We start from the raw sequence: 24436 nt of genomic DNA on the forward strand, positions 1-24436 counted from the left end.
TATAATTCCTTACATTTGCTTTTCACCCTGGAACCTGGCAACTTGACTACCAATGCAGTCGCTGTTGGGAAAAGACAGCAGCAAGGCACCGCCACTGGGGACCATTGGTACTTTGAGGGGTGGTATCGTATCGGTCACAAATGTGGAGGCCCCAAGAGGTGGAGCAGTGGAGGAGATCAGTCACATCAGCAGAGAGAGAGGGGCCTTGGTGTACAGAGTGTTAGCAGAAGAGTTAATTGAGAGGCTGGGATGTGCACCCCAACTTCCTCAGGTCCATGGAGGATAGTGTATAAGGTAGGTGGCCCAAGGTAGGTAGGGATGGTGTAGAAGACTTCTCTCTGTCATTCCTGTTTCCATGCTGTATGACTCTATGACTCTTGATATCTCTTCTTCTGCCTCAGGATGCTGCATCTTTCCAGACTCAGTATTGAATTCTACACCTTCAGGCCAGTCTCTTTCTCTGGATCAGAATGAGCCATGTCATCCATTGGCTCAGTTTTACTTTGTCCATTAACACAGTCTGACCTGCCAAGTGTGCCCTGCCACCCTGCATTTCACAACTCTAACCTCCCTTTGTCTTTGTTCATAATGTCATAAGGAATAGTAGTAGAATTGAGCCATTCGGCCCATCAAGTCTACTCCGTCATTCAATCATGGCTGATCTATCTCTCCCTCCTTACCCCATTCTCCTGCCTCTTCCCCAGAACCTCTGACACCTGTCTGTTCTCACTCTTTACTGACCTAATTTAGAGCTTTTATGAATAAAGCACCCTGTACTCTCTCGTTAACTTGCTCCCATTAATCAGAGGACCTTTTATGCCTCTTACATTTTCTGTATAGTTTAGTTTAGCTTAGAGATGCAGTGCGGAAACAGGCCTTTTGGGCCACCAAGTCTGCGCTGACCAGCGATCCCTGCATACTAACCCTATCCTACACATACTAGGGATAATTTACAATTATACCAAGCCAATTAGCCTACAAACCTGTATTTCTTTGGAGTGTGGGAGGAAACCAGAGCACTCCCACACTCCCATCGGAGTAACCCATGTGGTCACAGGGAAAACATTCAAACTCCATACAGACAGTGCCCGTAGTCAGCATCAAACCCTGTAAGACAGCAACTCGATCGTTGCGCCACTGTTACCTTCTGAGGAATTCTGGCTTCACGCAATTGGAGTTATTTCCTTTGTTCAATTCATCCCTTCCTCCCCCACCGTCCGTATGGCCTGATGCTAACTTGGTTCCTTTCCTTTTCAGTTCTGACAAAAAGTGTTAAACCTGTAACATTAACTCTGTTTCTCTTTCCACAAATTATGCCACGCAGTTCCAGCATTTTCTGAATTTGTTGCAGATTTGCAGCATCCACAGATTTTTGAGCAATTTCCTGAATCAATATGCACTCCCTTACACTTGTCCGTATTGAGTTGAATTTGCATTATATGTTGACTCTTCATTTAGGCAACAGATAAAAAACTAATCTTCTCTGATGTAGAACTTTGCATAGATCTTAAATTCTTCTAAGTTGATTCATGGCTTTTGAAGTTTAAATATTGTAAAAAAAAAAGGGTAATTTGAAGCCAGCAATAAGATAAATGATTGATCAATCTATTTTGGTGGTTTGGGCCCAGTTTTTCAACACCTAACTACACGAAGGGTCAGATCCTCTATCATTGGAACCACCAATGTGCTCTCATTCTGATGATGATCTGAAACATTGAACGAAGATTTCAATGTACAATGTTTTAACACAGAACACATATCATATCTACATTGTTAGATTGCTTATCATGAATAATTATACATTTTCTAACAAAACAAATAATAATATTGCAGCTTAAAACTTAAATTTGCATATCTATTTTTGTTTATCCATAAGTCCTTACAAGAAAATTGAAGTGCTCACAGGGAGAATGTACAAACTCCGTACAGACAGCACCCGTACTCACGATCGAACCCAGAGCTCCAGCGCTGTAAGGTAGCAAACCTTGCGCTGCCGCCCAATCAATGGCATTATAGTGACAACTAGCGATTGAAACCCTTGTGAATTCAGGATTCAGGCAGCACGGTGGCACAAAGGTAGAGTTGCTGCTTTACAGCGCTTGCAGCTCCTGAGACCCAGATTTGATCCTGGCCACAGGTGCTGTCTGTACAGAGTTTGTATGTTCTCCCTGTGACCTGCGTGGGTTTTCTCGGAGATCTTCCATTTCCTCCCACACTCTAAAGACGTACAGGTTTGTAGGTTAATTGGCTTTGTATAAATGTACATTGTCTCCAGTGTGTGTAGGATAGTGATAATGTGCGGCGATCGCTGGTCAGCACGGATTCAGTGGGCCAAAGGGCCTGTTTCCACGCTGTATCTCTAAACTAAAGGATACCTGTTCAGTGAAGATAGCTGACTATCCACAGGAGGGCAAGAGCAGTGACTGAGGTTTGGGTAATGATGCAGTAACATCATCGCAAATGGAGTTCAGCAATGATCCATCTGAAAGGATTTAAATTAATCTAAACAAATTATTGCAGGTTTTCCCGAGAAGGGATAATTCAGAAGGTTGCGCACCAAAAAGATTGTGAGAAAGATCTAGTGTCGTGGAACTATGGACTGAGGTTAAAATCACATAGCGGTGAATGGAAAGATATAACCAGAAGGAGAGCAGCAGAGCAGATCAGCCATATAGAAACATAGACATAGAAAATAGGTGCAGGTGTAGGCCATTCGGCCCTTCGAGCCTGCACCGCCATTCAATATGATCATGGCTGATCATCCAACTCAACTCCAACAATATCAAGGATGAATACACATTTCAGGACATAAAGAGGATATTGATGACATTTTGCAAAAGCCGTTTGTGTTTGCAGCGTTGACTGCTTGGGTGTCTGCAGGGACAGTTGTGCATGTGTTTACATTGCTGCAGGGCTGCAAGCAACATTTCAGGACAATGGCAACTGTACGTCAGGGCATAAAGTACCTATTACTGAAGCACCCAGAGACAAATGTGAAATGTGAATACAAATAATAATCAATGGGGCAAACATTCAATCAACAAGAAAAATAGACCATGGAAAATGTCCCATATTGAAGGGAAGTCATGACCAGCTGCATCTCTATGTGGTGCGGCGGCTGTACAGCTGCGGACTGGAAGTGCCTTCAGAGAGTGGTGAGGACAGCGGAAAAAATCATTGGGACTTCTCTTCCTTCCATCATGGACATTGGTAACAAACGCTGTCTGACAAGAGCTAAGGGCATTACCAGAGCCCCCACACACACACAATATGGACTGTTTACACTGCTGAACTCTGGGAGGAGGTACCGCAGCATGAAGAGCGGGACAACCAGGTTCTGCAACAGCTTCATCCCCCAGGCCATAAGACTATTGAACTCACAATCAAACCGATGCCATAACTTTCTTATACATTGCCACTTTTAATAACTTTCCTACATATCTATTTTACAGAACTATGCACATGAAGCACTTTTTATGGACACACTAAGCACTTTTACTGATCGCCTGATATAGATGTTATATTCTGCTGCTACTTTGAAGAGTCAATGCAACAAAATTTTGTTCAATGTGCACTGTGTCTATGTGTATATCTGAATGACAATTAAAGTTAATCTATCTATCTATCTATCTAAAGTCTATTTTGAGCAGCCTACGTTCATGTGTTCATAAGTTCATAAATTCTTGTCAAAGGAGCATAATTAGGCCATTCAGCCCATCGTGCCTACTCTGCCATTCAATCATGGCTGATCTATCTTTCACTCAACCCCATTCTCCTGCCTTCTCCCTGTAACTTTGACACCATTATTAATCAAGATCCGTTGACACCCTTACTGATCAAGAATCAATTTCTGCTTGAAAAATACCCAATGACCTGGCCTCCACAGCCATCTGTGGAAATGAATTCACAGATTCACCATCCTGATATTAAAGATTTAGCATTTACAACGGAGAGGGATTATTTATAGTTGTAGATATCAAACAATTTTGAGTGGAAGACCATAACGTGTTTGGAAAGTACGAGATAGCCAGCTCACAGAAATGCCAAAATAACGGATGTTCCTTCAGCAGAATTCACAGACAAGGTGGAAGAAATGAAACTACAATAAGGTCAGATCAATATTGTAGGGATGGTAAATTGGCAGATGATGCTGCTGAGACTGCATGGGTCTTGGAAATGAATTTGGTCTCAGCTGGCCTAAAGGATAATTCAAACAGCTAAATGCAAGGACTCCATAGAAGGAAGTGAGCCAGGGGTTAGATAAATACAAGTAAAGGTTGGACCAAAAAGGTTAAAGAAAGAACTGAATAATATGGAGACAAGTGCCACATGATATCACCCTTTGTTTTATGGAGTTACCAGAAGGGTTGAAGCAAGCTCAGACTCAACTGGATATCTTGAGGTACATTACATCATGGAGGCAATTTAACTTTTCTGAACGATCCCATGTAAAGCTGATGAACTGAATCCAGCTCAATACAATGCAGCGAAAGTCGGACAAGAGGAACTGAAAACTGTGATGGCTGAGTTGCAAGTCAGAAAATGATAGTGGGAAAAGGTCAAGGCAATGGGGTTGTAACCTCATCAAATTCCTTATATGTTTACATACTTGGCTAATAAATGAATTACAATTACAATTACAGTTACAAGGAAGAGTTAGTAAAGAGGAAGGATTCAGTGTTTGTTTGTATTCAAGTGTCACACAGAATCCGACAAAGGCATGAAGAAGGAATCAAAGTAGAACATGATAATGTTGTGTTTATGACATTTCATGATGTACTGTAAGCAATGTATAATTTAACCGTATAAATAGTTAGTAAATGTTATTAGTCTGCGATAAGTCTACAGACCTATCTGTAAGCCTGTAAGATGTTTAGAAAATGTTTTATAAAATGTATTTACAGTTATGCATGTTAAAATAACAATTATTATATAGGATGTAAGAATATATCACACAAAGTTACTCAGAGATGGGATCTATAATAGACAATAGACAGTAGGTGCAGGAGCGTGCCATTCGTCACTTCGAGCCAGCACCGCCATTCAATGTGATCATGGCTGATCATCTCCAATCAGTACCCCGTTCCTGCCTTCCCCCCATATCCCCTGACTCCCCTCTCTTCAAGAGCCCTATCTAGCTCTCTCTTGAAAGTATCCAGAGATCCGGCCTCCACCGGCCTCTGAGGCAGAGAATTCCACAGACTCACAACTCTCCGTGTGAAAAATTATTAGTGCCGGAATAGGCAATTGTAGAAAGTTAGGTTTAACTGAAATGCTAGAGTTTGCATTGCAGAGGGTGGAAGAAATGGTTAAATCTAAATTTGTAGTCTTGACAGCAAACTGTTTGGAGATTAATGGGCCTGTCCCACAGACCATTTTTCAGGTGACTGCTGGCGATTATCAAGTCGTAGCAGGTTGCTGAAAAACTGGCGACAGGAACGGCGACCGTCAGAGTGGAACACACACACACATAGCTTCCTTCACCAGCCAGTTATGCAGGTGGGGGACAGGACAAGCGGGGGGAGGACTGGCTGAGTGAAATTCACACGGTGCAAAGCCAATGTAATACAGACACACACCGCGATGAACAGGAAGGTTGGGGCTGTAATTAAGACGTTGAAAGCACAGTGTATGGGAAGGGTCATGTAAGTCTTTTAAAAGAGGGGGGAAGGGGGAGGGGGGAGTGGGGGTGTAGAGGGAGAGAGAAAACGTGGAATTACAGACCAGTTAGTCTAACATCGGTAGTGGGGAAACTGCTGGAGTCAGTTATTAAAGATGGGATAGCAGCACATTTGGAAAGTGGTGAAATCATTGGACAAAGTCAGCATGGATTTATGAAAGGTAAATCATGTCTGACGAAACTTATATAATTTTTCGAGGATGTAACTAGTAGAGTGGATAAGGGAGAACCAGTGGATGTGGTGTATCTGGACTTCGAAGGCTTTCGACAAGGTCCCACATAAGAGATTAGTATACAAACTTAAAGCACACGGTATTGGGGGTTCAGTATTGATGTGGATAGAGAACTGGCTGGCAAACGGGAAGCAAAGAGTAGGAGTAAACGGGTCCTTTTCACAATGGCAGGCAGTGACTAGTGGGGTACCGCAAGGTTCAGTTCTGTGACCCCAGCTATTTACGATATATATTAATGATTTGAACGAGGGAATTGAATGCAACATCTCCAAGTTTACGGATGACACAAAGCTGGGGGGCAGTGTTAGCTGTGAGGAGGATGCTAGGAGGCTGCAAGGTGACTTGGATAGGCTGGGTGAGTGGGCAAATGCATGGCAGATGCAGTATAATGTGGATATATGTGAGGTTATCCACTTTGGTGGCAAAAACAGGAAGTAGATTATTATCTGAATGGTGGCCGATTAGGAAAGGGGGAGATGCAACGAGACCTGGGTGTCATGGTACACCAGTCATTAAAAGTAGGCATGCAGGTGCAGCAGGCAGTGAAGAAGGCGAATGGTATGTTAGCATTCATAGCAAAAGGATTTGAGTATAGGAGCAGGGAGGTTCTACTGCAGTTGTACAGGGTCTTGGTGAGACCACACCTGGAGTATTGCGTACACTTTTGGTCTCCTAATCTGAGGAAAGCCATTCTTGCCATAGAGGGAGTACAGAGAAGGTTCACCAGACTGATTCCTGGGATGTCAGGACTTTCATATGAAGAAAGACTGGATAGACTCGGTTTGTACTTGCTAGAATTTAGAAGATTGAGAGGGGATCTTATAGAAACTTACAAAATTCTTAAGGGGTTGGACAGGCTAGACTAGGAAGATTGTTCCCGATGTTGGGGAAGTCCAGAACAAGGGGTCACAGTTTAAGGATAAGGGGGAAATCTTTTAGAACCGAGATGAGGAAAACTTTTTTCACACAGAGAGTGGTGAATCTCTGGAATTCTCTCCCGCAGAAGGTAGTTGAGGCCAGTTCATTGGCTATATTTAAGAGGGAGTTAGATGTGGCCCTTGTGGCTAAAGGGATCAGGGGGTATGGAGAGAAGGCAGGTACAGGATACTGAGTTGGATGATCAGCCATGATCATATTGAATGGCGGTGCAGGCTCGAAGGGCCGAATGGCCTACTCCTGCACCTATTTTCTATGTTTCTATGTTTCTAGAGGGGGGAGAGTGGGGGGAGAGGGGGGAGGAGGGGGTGAATGGGGGAGAAGGAGTGGAGACAACTTTTAAGAAGCCAGAGATACACGGCTGTGAAGCTCGGCGGACATTAACATTACTGGTCGGTTATCCTTGGTTCTGAAAACTGCTGCTTACGTTTTATTTCCCAATGAGCCAACATCTTCTAATCTTGTGTGTGGACTCGCTAAGAAGAGGTATGCCACATGATTTGACATTGTACCAGCTACCATTGTTTAAGTGTTAACTGCACCTAGTAAAATGTTTTTATTGTTGGTTCTATATTTGCTTCCCGCTTTCGTGAACTGCAACACAAAAGAAAGGCTCTTCTGGATCTTGTCGTTAGTGTTATTATTCATCTAGTGCCATTGTACCAAATCCAATAACACTCTGACTTTAGGAGTCAAAATGCCCTATGACCTCCTTTTCTTTGTGATTATAGTACATTGGCTTTCACTCCCCAATTCCTTTGAGTAGGAAGCCAGTAATCAATTGATGAAGAATTCCTGCTGTATCATTATCGTCCATAAAACGTGTGGGTAGGGCATGGCAATGTTTGCTCTTGATCATTCCAGGCTAATACTTCCTATCACATGGTGGAACCCTTCATGTTAACTATCTGACTGCAAGCTGTCTGTATGTAAGTAACACAATGCGGTAACAATATGCGCCTTTGTACGACTATTCTTCCTATTGAATCAAGGCTGTTATTCTATGATATCTTTATCAAATTGACATGACCATCCTCCCTCTCGTAAATGGGGGTCTTGTTGATTCACTCATTCTGACATATCTCCTGATTATACCCGTCATTAGTGACACTGGCAATTAACCTTAATTCTCTATGATACCTGACAAGAGGAATGACATCTTAATAGTAAATAATTTGTTATGGAATTCTGTGCAGTTCCTATATTTAATGTATAAATTATATTGCGTCATTATTGTAAGCTCTAACATTGAAAACAAAAAGGTTACAGTTACAATTAGAGAAGCAAGACACTAATATCTGTAGAAGAAAGAGGAAGGGTTCCTGGGAATACTGCTGTGCATGAAGTTTCTTTACAAATTTGTTTTTCTAATTATGTCAAGTGTTGCTAACCATCAATTAATTCCTGCTGCAAATGGTTCTGCATATCTAACATTTCATTTTGTAATTTAAGGCATATGTTGCCTGATGTCTCTAATCAAATGTGTGAATTAGTAAACTCTCCTCCATGAACCCACAGGTTCTAAGCAGCACACTAGGTTCCTGGAATCATATTGTGTTTAATCTTTTGCCTTTAGCGAGCGATGCCTACATTCAAATGAGCACCTTCTTCAATCAAAGACATAAGCCCATCAACGACAACTCCTGATGTAGAATCAAAGGTTGGAATCAATTGTTGTGGGTGAACAGCACAGATTTTCACACTATGAAGTTTTAGTTTAGTTTAGAGATACAGCGCGGAAACAGACCCTTCAGCCCACCAAGTCCACACCGACCGGTGATCCCCGCACACTAACACTATCCCACACACATTAGGGGCAGTTTATAATTTTAACAAGCCAGTTAACCTACAAATCTGTACGTCTTTGAAGTGTTGGTGGGAACCGGAGATCCCGGAGAGAATCCACGCAGGTCACGGGAGAATGTACAAACCCTGTACAGACCAAAGATCTTAGAGCAGAGATCTTTGGTACAGACTGCACCCGCAGCAACACTACCGCTACACCAGCATGCTTAACCACTCAACACTTAACCAACAATTTTAGTACCAATTCAATGTTTTTTCTAAATTAAGCACAATACAACATAGACTGTGATGTTTAAAGAAAATTCATACTATTCCTATGGAAAGTTATTTTAAGGTAGTTTTAAAATGATTCATTAATGTCATTGCTGTGGGAGAACTGAGAAGCTTATGTACATTTTAAAAAATAACACAAGCTAAGCAGAAGGATGTGTTCATGCCTGGAATATAACGTTTCTCATTATATACCAGCTTGTTCATAAATGACTCAACAAGAGTTAGCAGATGGCATGTTCCACACCCTCCAAACCAACCCCCACACAACGCACGTCCACACATTCTTAATAATGAAGGTGCTCTCTGAATACATTTCAAATGGATTGTTTTTATTATACAAAGAAATAATTTCACAAATTAATTTGGGGTAAAATTTGCTAATTTATGGGTTAGCTTTTTCAAGCTCTATAATTAGGTTATAATGATATTAAAGTTTTGCACCCCACAATATCCTCACTGTAACATTCGGCTACGGTGCTAGGTTGGGCGGCAGGGTGGTGCAGCAGTGGAGTTGCTGCCTTACAGCGCCAGAGCCCTGGGTTTGATCCTGACTACAGGTTCTGTCTGTTTGGAGTTTGTACGTTCTCCCTCTGACCGCGTACGTTTTCTCCAGGTGCTCCGGTTTCCTCCCACATTCCAAAGAAGTACAGGTTAGTAGGTTAATCTGGCTTTGGTAAAAAATGTAAATTATCCCTAGTATTTAGGATAGTGCTATTGTCTGGGGAGCACTGGTCCACATGGACTCGATGGGCCGAAGGGCCTGTTTCCGTGCTGTATCTCTAAAATAAACTAAACTAAAACTAAACCAGTTATCTACAATACCAGTAATAATCATAGAGATGTGATAAAAAATGCAGTTTTGCTCACACTGTTGTAGGAAATATGTTGTTGGGTGGCGCCGTCAGCGATGGCAGCCTCGCCAACAGTCTGTCTGTCTTTTCGTCTTTTTTGCTATTTTTAGTGTGTTTTAAATGTGTGTGTTAATGTTCTCTGGTTGTTTGATGTGGGGGCGGGGGAGAGGGTCAGGGGAAACTTTTTTCAATATCTTACCTTGCTGGAGATGCGATTGTTTTCCGGATCGTATCTCCGATCTGCGACCTAACATCATGGAGCCGGCGGCATTGCTCAAGACTGACTTTGAGTCCCACCGTGGGGCTGTGGACTTACCAACGGAGCCTGCGATCCCTTGCCTGGGATCGACGCTCCAACTGCAGCCTGCGGACTTCAACATCGAGGAGCTCGCAGTCTCGGGTAGAGACTGATGTCGGGAAGCCCCAACCCACCCGAGGTTTGACCTGCCCCGACCCGGGGTCCGATCGCCCAGCGCGGGGGAGATTGATCGCCCCGATGCGTGAGCTTGGTCGCCACGATGCGGTGGGTCCGACCGGCAGTTGCGGGAGCCAAGATCGCCAGACAATGGAAGGTTCGAGTGCCCCGACCGCGGGAGAACAAAGAAGGGAACTTTTTTGCCTTCCATCACAGTGAGGAATGTGGGGGAGTCACTGTGGTGGATGTTCATGTTTAAAATTTATTTGGGTGTCTTGTTGCTCTTTAATGGTATGACTGTATGGCAAATCAAATTCCTCGTATGTTGCAAAACATGGCTAATAAAGTACGATTATGATTATGATTATGATTGAGTTGAAAAAGGTGCAGGAAAGCATTATGAGGATGTTGACAGGACTTGAAGGCGTGCGCTATAGGGAGAGTTGACAAGGCGAGAACTTTATTCCTTGGACCACAGGAGGATGAGGGGTGATCTTGTAGAGGTGTATATGATCATGTGAGGAGTAGGGTAGGGGAACCAAAGTAGGGGAACCAAAGGTTTAAGGTGAGGGGGAAAAGATTTAATAGGAACCGTAGGAGAGACTTTTTTACGCAAAGGGTGGTAGGTACATGAAACGAACTGCCGGATGAGGTAGTTGAAGCAGGTACCATCACAATGCTTTAAAATCATTTGGACAGGTACATTGTGGATAGGATAGGATAGGCTGATCTAACAATCCGGGTTCATGACTCCAGCTCCCACCGTGGCAGAATTCTGACATTTAAATTCAGGTTGATAACCAAAGATCATCTAGCTTTAGTAACGATGATCACAGAATTACTAGATTTATTTTAACTTAATTTCTAACAATCATTTCAACTTGAAGGAATGTGGTTCTACACTTCTAAAATTTAAGTTTTCGAAGTTAGAGAGTTTGATTGGTAATAATTAGTGATGTCCATGTTGTTAAATTGGGGTCTGAACAAGAGTCTTGACCCACCCAAAAAGTCACTCATCCATGTTCTCCAGAGATGCTGCTTGACTTTCTGAGTTACTCCAGTACTTTGTGTCCTTTTGTCTGTTAAAATGGATGATGGAATATCCGTCTTAACATTCCTGTTGTATCTAGTGAGGAAATAATGCAACTTCACAAAATGCTGGGTTGGGTTATTCCAGCACTGTTTTTTTTTTGTAAACCAGCATCTGCAGTTCCTTGTTATCTTCAGTGCAATATCTAGGTATGTTACAGTACTTACCTTCAGCGGCGCTGCAATTCTGCCACTGGCCGTGTGCGCGATTTTGGCGCCTTTGAGGGGGGGGGGGGGTGGGGGGCGGTTAAAACACGTTTTTTTTCTTACCTTGTCCTGGATTATATTTGGTTGGAGTGCAGATGGCACAATGGGCTAAGTGTTCGTCTGGCAACCGGAAGGTAGCCGGTTCGAATCCCGCTTGGAGTGCATACTGTCGTTGTGTCCTTGGGCAAGACACTTCACCCACCTTTGCCTGTGTGTGAATGTGTGTGAATGTGTGTGAGTGATTGGTGGTGGTCGGAGGGGCCGTAGGCGCAGATTGGCAGCCACGCTTCCGTCAGTCTGCCCCAGGGCAGCTGTGGCTTCAGAAGTAGCTTACCACCACCGAGTGTGACTGAGGAGTGAATGAATAATGCGATGTAAAGCGCCTTGAGTATTAGAAAGGCGCTATATAAATCCCATCCATTATTATTATTATATGCTTTAATTTCATCTAAGTAAGATTGTTTCATATTTGTTTCAGAATACTTCAATCTAAAATAACTGAAAATTTATTTTAGTTCTCTTAATTTTTAAGAAAGTTATGGCCATTTGACTGTCCTCGATCACAGCTTTTGTGTTAAGTCAATGGAAAAGCAATAGGGAACAAGATGCTAATTTCCAAATATGAAAAAGGCGATGACTTTTTAAATACTGAAGATATGAAAGTGAATTAGGTGACAAATTAAACTTATTTTTATGCTTTATCTGATGGGATAAATTACAGACTTGATTTTTTAAAGCTCAAAATTTTCTAACATTGAAAGCTGAACCTCCTGGCAGGATAGGATTGTAGCAAAGCTTGTGGAGCTTCCTCATAATTGATCATGTCAAACTTCAAACAAAAGATGCATCGTGATTGCCTAATGTAACACCCAGTATGATATTATGCATTTGAAACACGTCTGGAGTGCATCCTTTGACAAGGATTTTGAATGAAGGACACTGAATACATCAATGAACACATTCAAGAGAGTTGTAACACCACTTAATGATTATATCGTAGCCAAGTAATGTAAGTTAAATTCAAAGAAGCATATTGTTTGTCATGTTTGTCATGTTTGAAGATCCATACAATCCAAGGGTCAATTTATTGCCCGAGAATGCTACACATCTGTATTCAATTTTTCTACTTCATTCACAATTACTAAATAAACTCTACAATCATATTATTACCAAAAGACAACGCAAGAGGTGAATCATTGATACATGTTAAACCCGATTCTTTCTAAATATTTATTTTACATCAATAAATTATCTATATAATTAAAAGTTTCATCTTGACCACTTCCTGTCTGCACTCTATATTGATTTTAGAAAATATGCTACCCTGTATCGCTGTGATTTTTGGCCATCTTACTCCTAGTCCTCCTCCGTTGAGCCAGCCCCGAGGATTGTTCCCATCGATTAATTTTTTTTTTATGAGTGTTTAAAAAACCTTGAGATCAGCTGATTGGCCCTCTCGCCTGTCAATCACCGCGATGAAGGTAACGGCCCTTCTGGGGGGGGGGGGGGGGGGGGGGGGGGCAGGACTATAAACCCCCAGATGCCTGGATGTGAGTCAGTCACTCTGCAAGATCGCGAGGGAGAGGCCGCGACTGTCATTCTCAGCTGTGAATCAACTGAACTGGGAGTCTGCAATGTACTTGTAATAAATGATTTGTTAGCCCTTAATGACCATGCCATGAGTTGTTTGGCCTGCTGCCCTGCCTGTGCTTGAAAGTGCAAAGCTTAATTGGAAATGAAATGAAATGAAATGACAATGCCATGAATTGTTTGGCCTGCTGCCCTGCCTGTGCTAGAAACTGCAATGCTTTATTAGGTCCGACTGTATTTGGAAGGAATAAATGTTCTATTAGGTCCGACTGTGTATGGAAGGAATAAATGCTTTATTAGGTCCCACTGTGTTTGGAAGAAATAAATGCTTTATTAGGTCCGACTGTGTTTAGTCCAAAAGTCACGCTCATTTTGTGACTTCCGCTTAGTGGACAGGTCGCGCTGATTGCCTAATTTCCGGTTAAATTAATTATAAAGTGTATAGAGATAGCCCACTGAGACTATGTACAAAAGTTCCCAGGTTTTGGGACCATTTGCAAAGTCCAAGTTGCAGCTGGCCATGAAGGCCCGTTGCTGCCATTGCCTCGACCTGGATCATGCATCAAACCATCGTTCCTCTATATATTCTCTACTCACCCAGCCACCATTCAGCCTTTGTGCTCCGTGGGCGTTTCCCGCAGCTGATCGTGAGGGCATGCAAGGTAAGACCCCGGTTCTTATTGGGTCTTTGTTCTTGCGTTCGCTTTCACCGATTCCTTCCACGCTCCTCTGCGCTTCTCTCTTCCCCCTTAAGATGGGTTTCCCGGTTTCATGGCAGGTGAGCCTGTCCGTCTACCGGGTTATGCCCGCAGCCCGATGGTCCCATCTGCCTTGTGGTATGACTGTGCCTTATGCCCGCAGCCCGATGGTCCCATCTGCCTTGTGGTATGACTGTGCCTTATGCCCGCAGCAGTAGGGACCGACCTCTCCTATCGTCAATATCCTTGGATCTGGGCAGCATTCCAGTAAGCCTCCTCTGCGTCCGCACCAAACCTCCACGTCTTTCCTACAATGGTAAGACCTGAATGGGAGTTATCTGCAGGCCCCCAAACAGTAGCCTGGAAATAGGGTGCAAGTTAAATCAAGAGTTAAAATTGGCATGTTGCAAAGGTAATGCTACGGTTGTTATGGGAGAATTCTACATGCAAGTAGACTGGGAAAACCAGGTTGGTACTTGTAGATGGTTTATGCATGCAACCTATAACGTAGCTACCTCAATACCACTTACCACGCCTACCCATATCAGTATAACTGTGAGATCCTCCCTTTGTTCCTCCCTGTTGGTTCCAGCACGCCTGAAGACTAGATGCAGTCAGTGCTGGGACGTGTGTACCATGTGCTATAATAAAGGACTCAGTAAAGGTTACAGTGTGTTAGACTTCAACCCTTTACATGGTGTCAGCAAGTAAGCCTAGCGCCTCCTGTTTATCGTTTTTTTATTTCTCCCTTTTGTATCAGTGTTTAATTTCATTTCGTCATGGCATCTTCATGCCGAAGGCCATCTCCCCTTGTCTTTGACGCTGACATTGCGGAACGATGGGCGACTTTTGTGATGGACTTCAATCACTTTGTTAACATTGTGCACCGAAATGACCCAGATGCGGTCAAAGCCTCCCTTCTGTTGAACCTTGCCGGTCCAGACGCCATGAAACGTGCTCAAGCTTTCGTCTACACTCCAGAGGTCCTGGATGACAACGGCCAGGTCGTCGCGCCGGCGGAATCTGCTAATGACCCGGTATGTCTCTTGCGCAAGTTTGCGCAGATTTGTGACTTGCCCTCCAACCGCATATTGGAGCGGGCTAGATTCTTTACTCGTAAGCAGCAGCCTGATGAGCCTGTTGAGTGTTTTATCGCCGACCTGCGCTACCTTGCTCAGCGGTGCCGTTTCGATACCATGCGTGATCAACTCACTAGGGATATCCTGGTCACCGGCATGCTAGATCAGAAACTACGTGCAGATCTGCTGCAGAAGCCGGACCTCACTCTAACTCAGGCAATGCATGCCTGCCGTATCGCTGAAGTGGTTGTCCCGCCTCATGGGCTGAGGGGGTCTGAAAACCGTGCTATAAATCTAACGGGCTTCGCCGTGCCTCGTCGCAGGCAAGACAATCTTCGCCCTCCGCCGCGTCCCGCCCGCACATCCAGGGTCCCGAATATCAAGAAGTGCCCCAACTGCAGTTATGTCCACTCCATGCAGTCCCAGTGCCCGGCATTTGGAAAAGTCTGTAATTTCTGTGGTAAACTGAACCATTTTGCAGCTGTGTGCCGCTCCCGCGGGAACGCTCCCCAACCTTCCAGACAATTCTTAAACAACCTTCAGCAGGTTGATAATGACCTCGATTCTCAGTCTTCTGCCGACACTGCCCCGACTCTGAGCTCAGCATTTCCATGGGTGACACCAGTATTTACACTCTCCTCCATAGCCGATCTCGCCTCCCCGATCCTTCAGTGCTCGTTACTGTGAACAACAAGTCTTTCTCTGCGAAGTTAGATACGGGTGCAAAAGTGAATGTTATGTCAACATCACTGTTCAACAAGATAAGGAATAATGAGCTGTTGACTGCTGATCGCTCTATACTACGTGCTTATGGGGGAGAAGAGCTAACACCCGTGGGGAGGGCCACCTTCCATTGTGTGCTGCAGAAAGCATCCCGTGACCTGTCGTTCTTCATTCTGGACTGTGACTGTGTGACTCTTTTGAGTAATCAAGCCTGCCAGGACCTTGGCCTGGTGTCTTTCGACCGCACGGTCCACGAAGTGCGGGTGATGCTGAACCCACTCTCCGAGTACCCCGACCTCTTCGATGACAAATTGGGGAAGCTGCCTCTTGTGTACAAGATTGCTACTGACCCCTCTGTCACGCTTGTGATCCGTGCCTCACACAGGGTGTCATTCGCTATGAAGGACAAGGTGGAAGCCATGCTGAACAACATGGTTAAAATGGGGGTGTTGGAAGCCGTCAGCGATCCCACCGAATGGGTCTCCACCATGGTCGCCACCATGAAGAAGGGTAAGAATGAAATACGGGTGTGCATCAACCCCAAGGATTTAAATATGGCTATAAAACGTCCCCACTACCCTATGCGGACTGTAGAAGATGTTGCTGCCCAGGTCGGTCAGGCCACAATGTTTTCGGTCCTCGATGCCAGAAGCTCGTTCTGGCAAATACCTCTGGACAAACGCTCCTCAGACTTAACTACTTTTAGAACACCCTTCGGAAGGTTCAAGTTTTTACGAATGCCGTTCGGCATCAACTCTGCTAGCGAGGTGTTTCAGCGCTCCATGGAGCAACTGTTTGCCGGTCTGCCGTGTGCCATTATTGTGGATGACATTCTTGTTTATGGGAGAGATGCTGCTGAGCACGATCGCAACCTCCGACGGATTCTTGACCGCACTCGCCAGATCAACCTAAAGTTGAACCCGTCCAAATGCAGGTTTCGTGTAGCTGAGGTGCCATATGTTGGCCACATTTTCACGTCCCGCGGGCTGAAACCTGATCCGCAGAAGACAAACGCTATCTCCGAGCTGCCTGCCCCGACTGATGTTACCAGCCTGCAGCGGTTCCTGGGTATGGTCAATTACCTGGGCAAGTTTATCCCGAACCTCAGCGATCTGAGCGCGCCTCTGAGGCAATTGACAAAGAAGAACATCGCCTGGTCCTGGTTTCCCCAACACCAGCAGGCTTTCGATCTCCTCAAAACGAAGCTGATCAGCACACCGACTCTTCGGTTCTTCAATCTGCAGCGTCCAATCGTGGTGACGTGCGATGCTTCCCGTTTTGGACTCGGTGCTGCCTGCCTGCAGCTCTATGGTGATGGCTCGCTGCAGCCCATATCCTATGCCTCGCGGACTATGACGGACACCGAGCAGCGCTATGCTCAAATAGAGAAGGAGCTTCTGGCGGTTGTGTTTGCCTGCTCCAAATTTAAGGACTTCCTTTTCGGTGCCAGGTTCACTGTCGAGACGGATCATCAACCTTTAGTGACTATCCTCAACAAGCCAATCCACATTGCCCCGGCCAGACTGCAGCGGATGATGCTGTAACTACAGCGGTTCGACTTCAAGATCGTGTACAAGAAGGGCACTGAGATGCACGTGGCTGACGCCCTGTCCAGAGCCCCCCGGTCCTCCTGCGACAGACATCCCTACGAACAGGAGAACTTGCAGGTTCACAACGTCAATTTCGTTCCCTCCAAACAGCTGCAGTGCCTGGTTGAGCTCACTGCCAACGACCCCGATCTGCAACAGCTTGCTGCTGTCATCAGGCGCGGGTGGCCCGACAAGCGCACCTCGTTGCCTGCGGGTGTACTTCCTTTCTTTCTGGTTCGCGATGAACTGGTGCTCCGGGACGGGATCATCATCAAGGGTCACAAGGTGGTCGTCCCTGCCTCCCTGTATGCCTCGTACTACACCGCTGCCCACATGGGGCACCCAGGAGCCGATGCCACAGTCTCACATGCCCAAGAACAGTACTATTGGCCTGGCATGGCAAAGTACATTAAGGCCCATGTAGCCTCCTGCCCTGATTGCAACTCTCTTGCCCCTCACCAGCAGCGCCAGCCGCTTCTACAACAGCCGGCCCCTGACATGCCCTGGTCATCGCTGGCCACAGACATTTTTGATTGGCGTGGTAAGCAATACCTCGTGTTGGTTGATTCCTACTCGAACTGGTTCGAGGTGGACCTTCTCCCTGCCATCACCTCTGAGATGGTCCTCAGTAAGCTGCGCCGACACTTCGCCACCTTTGGGTCCCCGGTCCGTTTACAGACCGACAACGGCCGTCAGTTCACCAGCGCTGAGTTCAAAGCTTTTGCCGTGAAGTGGAACTTCACTCATTTCACCAGCAGCCCAGAATACCCGCAGAGCAATGGCCTGGCCGAACGTGCTGTCCGCAGCGCCAAGACCTTGCTCGAGCAGTCTCGTCTCTCCAACAGTGATTTCTACCAGGGCTTGTTAAACCTCCGTAACATTTCCAGCGACAATACCATGCGATCCCCTGCTCAACGTCTGATGTCACGCGTTCTTCGCCCTCCGATGCCGATCGCACAACAATCCTTGGTGACAAAGGTCCTTCAGCCTGCTGCTGTCCAGCAATGGATTGCTCAACGGCATGAAGTTCAGCGCCGCTCTCACGACAAGTCCTGCCGCCCCCTCTTACCTCTGCTGCCTGGCCAGGTTGTTCGCTTGCAGACTTCCACTGGTTTCTCCCGACTCGCAACCGTGGTCGGGGTGGACAATTCGCCACGGTCCTACTTGGTGGACTTTGAGGGGACTATCTATCGCCGCAGCCGTCAGCACCTGTTGGCTGTCAACGAGCCTAAGCCATCCCCTGCGGCCCCGCATGCTCCTCGGTTGCGATTCGAGCCTCCAACCACTAACTACCCCTCGACTCGCATGCCCCTATCTGCCCGTTCGCCGCGGTCCCCTCACCCTGCTCCTCCGGGTTTCTCAACCCCTGTCCGCTCCTCCCCTTCCCGCGCTCCTCTCTCACCGCCTGCTCCAATCTCTCCTGCACAGTCCCCTTCCCCAGGCTCTCCTGTGCCGGTCGGCTCCCCTTCCGCATTTCAGGCTGAGTCTCCGCCTGCGTTCTCCATTCCAGCTGTTCCTGCTCCTCCTCCTCTTCTTTCGGGTGGGGAGGGTGAGGGTGCCACGCGCACCCGCTCGGGTCGGGTTGTCAGACCTCCTGACCGTTACGGTGATTTCGTTTAGATTTGCAGGTTTTGTATAATCTCCCTGCCACTGTTGTATCTTTGATTTCTTAATTTCCTAAAGGGAAGGATGTAGATGGTTTATGCATGCAACCTATAACGTAGCTACTTCAATACCACTAACCACGCCTACCCATATCAGTATAACTGTGAGATCCTCCCTATGTTTCTCCCTGTTGGTTCCAGCACGCCTGAAGACTAGATGCAGTCAGTGCTGGGACGTGTGTACCATGTGCTATAATAAAGGACTCAGTAAAGGTTACAGTGTGTTAGACTCCACTCCTTTACAGTACTGGACCCCAAGAAAGGGAGTTTGTGGAGTGCATCCAAGATGGATTCTTAGAGCAGCTTGTACTGGAGCCTACCGGGGAGAAGTCAATTCTGGATTTAGTGTTGTGTAATTAACCGGATTTGATAAGGGAACCCGTGGTAAAGGTATTAGGAGGTAGCGACCATAATATGATAAGTTTTAATCTACAATTTGAGAGGGAGAAGGGAAAATCGGAAGTGTCAGTATTAGTTGAGCAAAGGGGACTATGGAGCCATGAGGGAGGCGCTGGCCAAAGTTGACTGGAAAGAGACCCTAGCAGGGATGACAGTGGAACAACAATGGCAGGTATTTCTGGGAATAATACAGAAGGTGCAGGATCAGTTCATTCCAAAGAGGAAGAAAGTTTCTAAGGGGAATAAGAGGCGATCGTGGCTGACAAGGGAAGTCAAGGATAGTATAAAAAGAAAGGAGAGGTATAACATAGCAAAGATGGGCGGGAAGCCAGAGGATTGGGAAATTTTTAAAGAGCAAGAGAAGATAACTAAAAAGGCAATACGTGGACAAAAGATGAGGTACGAGGGTAAGCCAGCCAAGAATATAAAGGAGGAGAGGAAAAGTTTCTTTAGGTATGTGAGGAGGAACAAAATAGTTAAGACCAAAGTTGAACCCTTGAAGACAGAAACAGGTGAATCTATTATGGGGAGCAAGGAAATAGAAGATGAGTTGAACAGGTACTTTGGATCTGTCTTCACTAAGGAGGACACAAACAATCTCCCAGAGGACCTAGGGAGACGGAGGAACTGCAGGAGATTCACATTAGGCAGGGAATGGTGTTGGATAGACTGATGGGACTGAAGGCTGATAAATAATCCCCAGGGCCTGATGGTCTGAATAACAGGGTTCTTAAGGAAGTGGCTCTAGAAATCGTGGATGCATTGCTGATCATTTTCCCAATGGACATTCTTGCTATTGAGGGAATGCAGTGTTCTATAGATTCAGGATCAGTTCGTGTGGATTGGAGAGTAGATAATATTATCCCACTTTTTAAGAAAAGCGGGAGAGAGAAAGCAGGGAATTATAGACCAGTTAGCCTGACATTGGTGGTGGGGAAGATGCTGGAGCCAATTATAAAAGATGAAATAGCGGCACATTTGGATAGCAGTAACAGGATCGGTCCGAGTCAGCATGGATTTACGAAGGGGAAATCATGCTTGACTAATCTTCTTGAATTTTTTGAGGATGTAACTAGGCAAATGGACAAGGGAGAACCAGTGGATGTAGTGTACGTGGACTTTCAGAAAGCCTTTGATAAGGTCCCACATAGGAGCTCAGTGGACACAATTAGAGCACGGTATTGCGGGTAGGTACTGGCATGGATCAAAAACTGGTTGGCAGACAGGAACCAAAGAGTAGGGATTAACGGGTCCCTTTCAGAATGGCAGGCAGTGACTACTGGGGTACCGCAAGGCTCGGTGCTGGGACCGCAGCTATTTACAATATATATTAATGATTTAGATGAAGGGATTAAAAGTAACATTAGCAAATTTGCAGATGACACAAAGCTGGATGGCAGTGTGAACTGTGAGGAGGATGCTATGAGAATGCAGGGTTACTTGGACAGGTTGGGTGAGTGGGCAGATGCATGACAGATGCAGTTTAATGTGGATAAATGTGAGGTTATCCACTTTGGTGGCAAACACAGGAAGGCAGATTATTATCTAAATGGAGTCAAGTTGGGAAAAGGGGAAGTACAATGGGATCTGGGGATCCTTGTTCATCAGTCAATGAAGCATGCAGGTACAGCAGGCAGTGAAGAAAGCGAATGGCATGTTGGCCTTCATAACAAGAGGAGTTGAGTATAGGAGCAAAGAGGTCCTTCTGCAGTTGTACAGGGCCCTAGTGAGACCACACCTGGAGTATTGTGTGCAGTTTTGGTCTCCAAATTTGAGGAAGGACATTCTTGCTATTGAGGGAATGCAGTGTAGGTTCACAAGGTTAATTCCCGGGATGGCAGGACTGTCATATGCTGAGAGAATGAAGCGGCTGGCCTTGTATTCTGGAATTTAGGATCGGAGGGGATCTTATTGAAACATTTAAGATTATTAAGGGATTGGATACGCTAGAGGCAGGAAACATGTTCCCGATGTTGGGGGAGTCCAGAACCAGCGGCCACATTTTAAGAATAAGCCACTTAGAACGGAGATGAGGAAACACTTTTTCACACAGAGAGTTGTGAGTCTGTGGAATTCTCTGCCTCAGAGGGCGGTGGAGGCTGGTTCTCTGGATACTTTCAAGAGAGAGCTAGATAGGGCTCTTAAAGATAGCGGAGTCAGGGGATATGGGGAGAAGGCAGGAACGGGGTACTAATTGTGGATGATCAGCCATGACCACATCGAAGGGCTGAATTTCCTACTCCTGCACCTATTGTCTATTGTCCATAACATGACTTCCCGACTCTTATATTCAGTGCGCTGAAAGACTTTTCAAATGGGTCTCATTGCAATCAAGGTTCACATCAAGCTAATTCAGGATAATTCTGGGTGTGGCTGGTGCAAATTGACCTTAAGTTTATCGTTGGTGGAATGCTGTAACACTCAACCTGCTGGGATAAAACTTTCATTGATGGAGCAGACTGTAAAGGCTATATAAGAATCCATCTGACCTCAATCATCAAGTGTTAATATGGTAAACGTGCCTGCATGATTTGGTAGCAGATGAACGGGGTTACGAGGTTGAAAAGATTCAAGGTGGGTATGGGGTGTAGCAGGAGCTTGTTGTATACGGTTATTTATAGCGGCCTTTTAAGAACAGTTTAGTGAACATAGTAGTGTGAACAGTAGGGTGGAACAGAGTGTGAAACTGAATGTCTCTCCTGAACTGCTTGAGATATAAAAGTGCATCCTGCGCTGATTCCAGTGGAGAGGCATCGTGCCTTCCCTGCTGACTGACCTTCTTCATCTCCAGTGGCTTGCTTTTGGTTTTTAAAGTCTGAGCATTATAAAAGAAGAGGTACATATAACTAATTGGTATAAATGAATAAGTAATTAGTTCAGCCATGAGTAATTCATGTGTGATTTGTGTAGCTACAAACCTAGGCAGAGCAAACCGTTCTTGATTAGTATGGGTCGGTCTCAGGGGTTATGTGGGGAAGGCAGGATAATGCAGTTGAGAGGTAAGGATAGATCAGCCTTGATTGAATGGTGGAGTAGACTTGATGGGCAGAATGGCCTAATTCTGCTCCTTTAACTTATGAACATGAACAGTGCAGTAAGATAACAGTTAATGAAGCATCTTCTTCAAAAGCAGTACAGTTGCACAGCAACAGAGCTGCTCCCTCACAGAGCCACAGACCCGGGTTCGATACTGTGCGGAGATTGTTCTGCCCGTGACTGCATGGGTTTTCTCCGGGTGCTCCGGTGTCCTCCCGCATTCCAAAGACATGCAGGTTTGTATGTTAATTGGCTTCTGTAAATTGTAAATTGCCCCTAGTGTGTAGGATGCAAAAGTAGGATAACAGAACTAGTGTACAGGTGATTGATGGTCGGCGTAGACACGGTGGCCAAAGCGTCTGTTTCCACGCTATATTTATAAATTAAACTAAACTAAACTAAATTAAACTAAAAGATTTAAGAACAGTTAAATCAGCAAGTCCTATTTAAAGGAAGCAGACTTAGCTTAAATAAGCACAGCTGTCACAGAGAATAACATGTCTTCCAAAGAAAATGGGACAGATATTTCACAAGGTTTTACCAGTGACATGCACCTTTGATGAAGACAATATATCATGTTATCAGCATGGTTTTCAATGGTTCTTTGGCAAACTTGAGGAGAACAAAGGAGCAATAACTGTATAGTTAGGCCTCTGCTGCATGTCAATAAATGCTGGTCTGTACTCGCCACCAAAGATATCTCTTGCTCACTTGTCAACTTAAAAAACAGAAAAATGAATCCAACAGCTTCCAATTCCCCAATTGCCATCTTTAGATTACTTCTGTAAATCCTCCAGGTGAGAATATCTCACGTGGTTCCTCGTCATGCTCAAGGGAAACTTCTAAACAAAGCTGAAGTGATAAAGGCAGACATAAAAAGCTGGAGAAACTCAGCAGGACAGGCAGCATCTCTGGAGAGAAAGAAAAGTCACAGGAAAGGGAAACGAGAGATATAGACGATGATGAAGAGAGATAAAGAACAAATTAATGAAATATATGAGAGCAGGAGGAGCAGCAAGAGAGGATGTTGCAGAACTGTCGGCGGAGAGAGGAGGAGGACTTCTTCAGAGTAGACATACCTAGAGGAGATACAAAATGCTGGAGTAACTCGGCGGGTCAGGCAGCATCTCTGGAGAGAAGGAATGGGTGACGTTTCGGGTCGAGACCCTTCTTCAGACTGAAACGTCATCCATTTCTTCTCTCCAGAGATGCTGCCTGACCCACTGAGTTGCTCCAGCATTTTGTGTCACCTTCGATTTAAACCAGCATCTGCAGTTCTATCCTTGAGGAGATTTAGCAATGGAGCAGACAAAATGTGTCGGAAGAAACTGCAGATGCTAGTTTAAACTGAAGACAGACACAAAATGCTGGAGTAACTCAGCAGGACAAGCACTGCTAATTTGACCCAACCTTCTTAAATTCTGGAAGGAAAAGCAATAAACTTTTTGAAAATAAAGATACATATTTATGGACTGCATAAATCCCAGGATAATAGCATGTTATTTATATCATGTAACATTTTTAAATGATAAAGGTTTTTGTATGGAAATAATATTCTGTCATCTCTGTATAATTCAGATTGTTTCAGAAGAGAAGCACTTCCTTTTACAGATAGGGTATATCCACAGAAAGAAGACTATGAAAAGATGGAGGAAATGAGATGTTTTACCTTGACTTGTGCTCCTGTGAAATTGCTGATGGGCTTGCAATGGTGTCAAGGTTCTCTGCTGGTTAATTATGGGCACAAAGTTTACGATGTAAACTTTTGGTCTCCTAATCTGAGGAAAGACATTCTTGCCATAGAGGGAGTACAGAGAAGGTTCACCAGACTGATTCCTGGGATGGCAGGACTTTCATATGAAGAAAGACTGGATAGACTCGGCTTGTACACGCTAGAATTTAGAAGATTGAGGGGGGATCTTATAGAAACTTACAAATTTCTTAAGGGGTTGGACAGGCTAGATGCAGGAAGATTATTCCTGATGTTGGGGAAGTCCAGAACTAGGGGTCACAGTTTAAGGATAAGAGGGAAGTCTTTTAGGACCGAGATGAGAACATCGTTTTTAACACAGTGAATCTGTGGAATTCTCTGCCACAGAGGGTAGTTGAGGCCAGTTCATTGACTATATTTAAGAGGGAGTTAGATGTGGCCCTTGTGGCTAAAGGTA

Source organism: Amblyraja radiata, chromosome 7, assembly GCF_010909765.2.
Source record: "Amblyraja radiata isolate CabotCenter1 chromosome 7, sAmbRad1.1.pri, whole genome shotgun sequence".
NCBI classification, from domain to species: Eukaryota; Metazoa; Chordata; class Chondrichthyes; order Rajiformes; family Rajidae; genus Amblyraja; species Amblyraja radiata.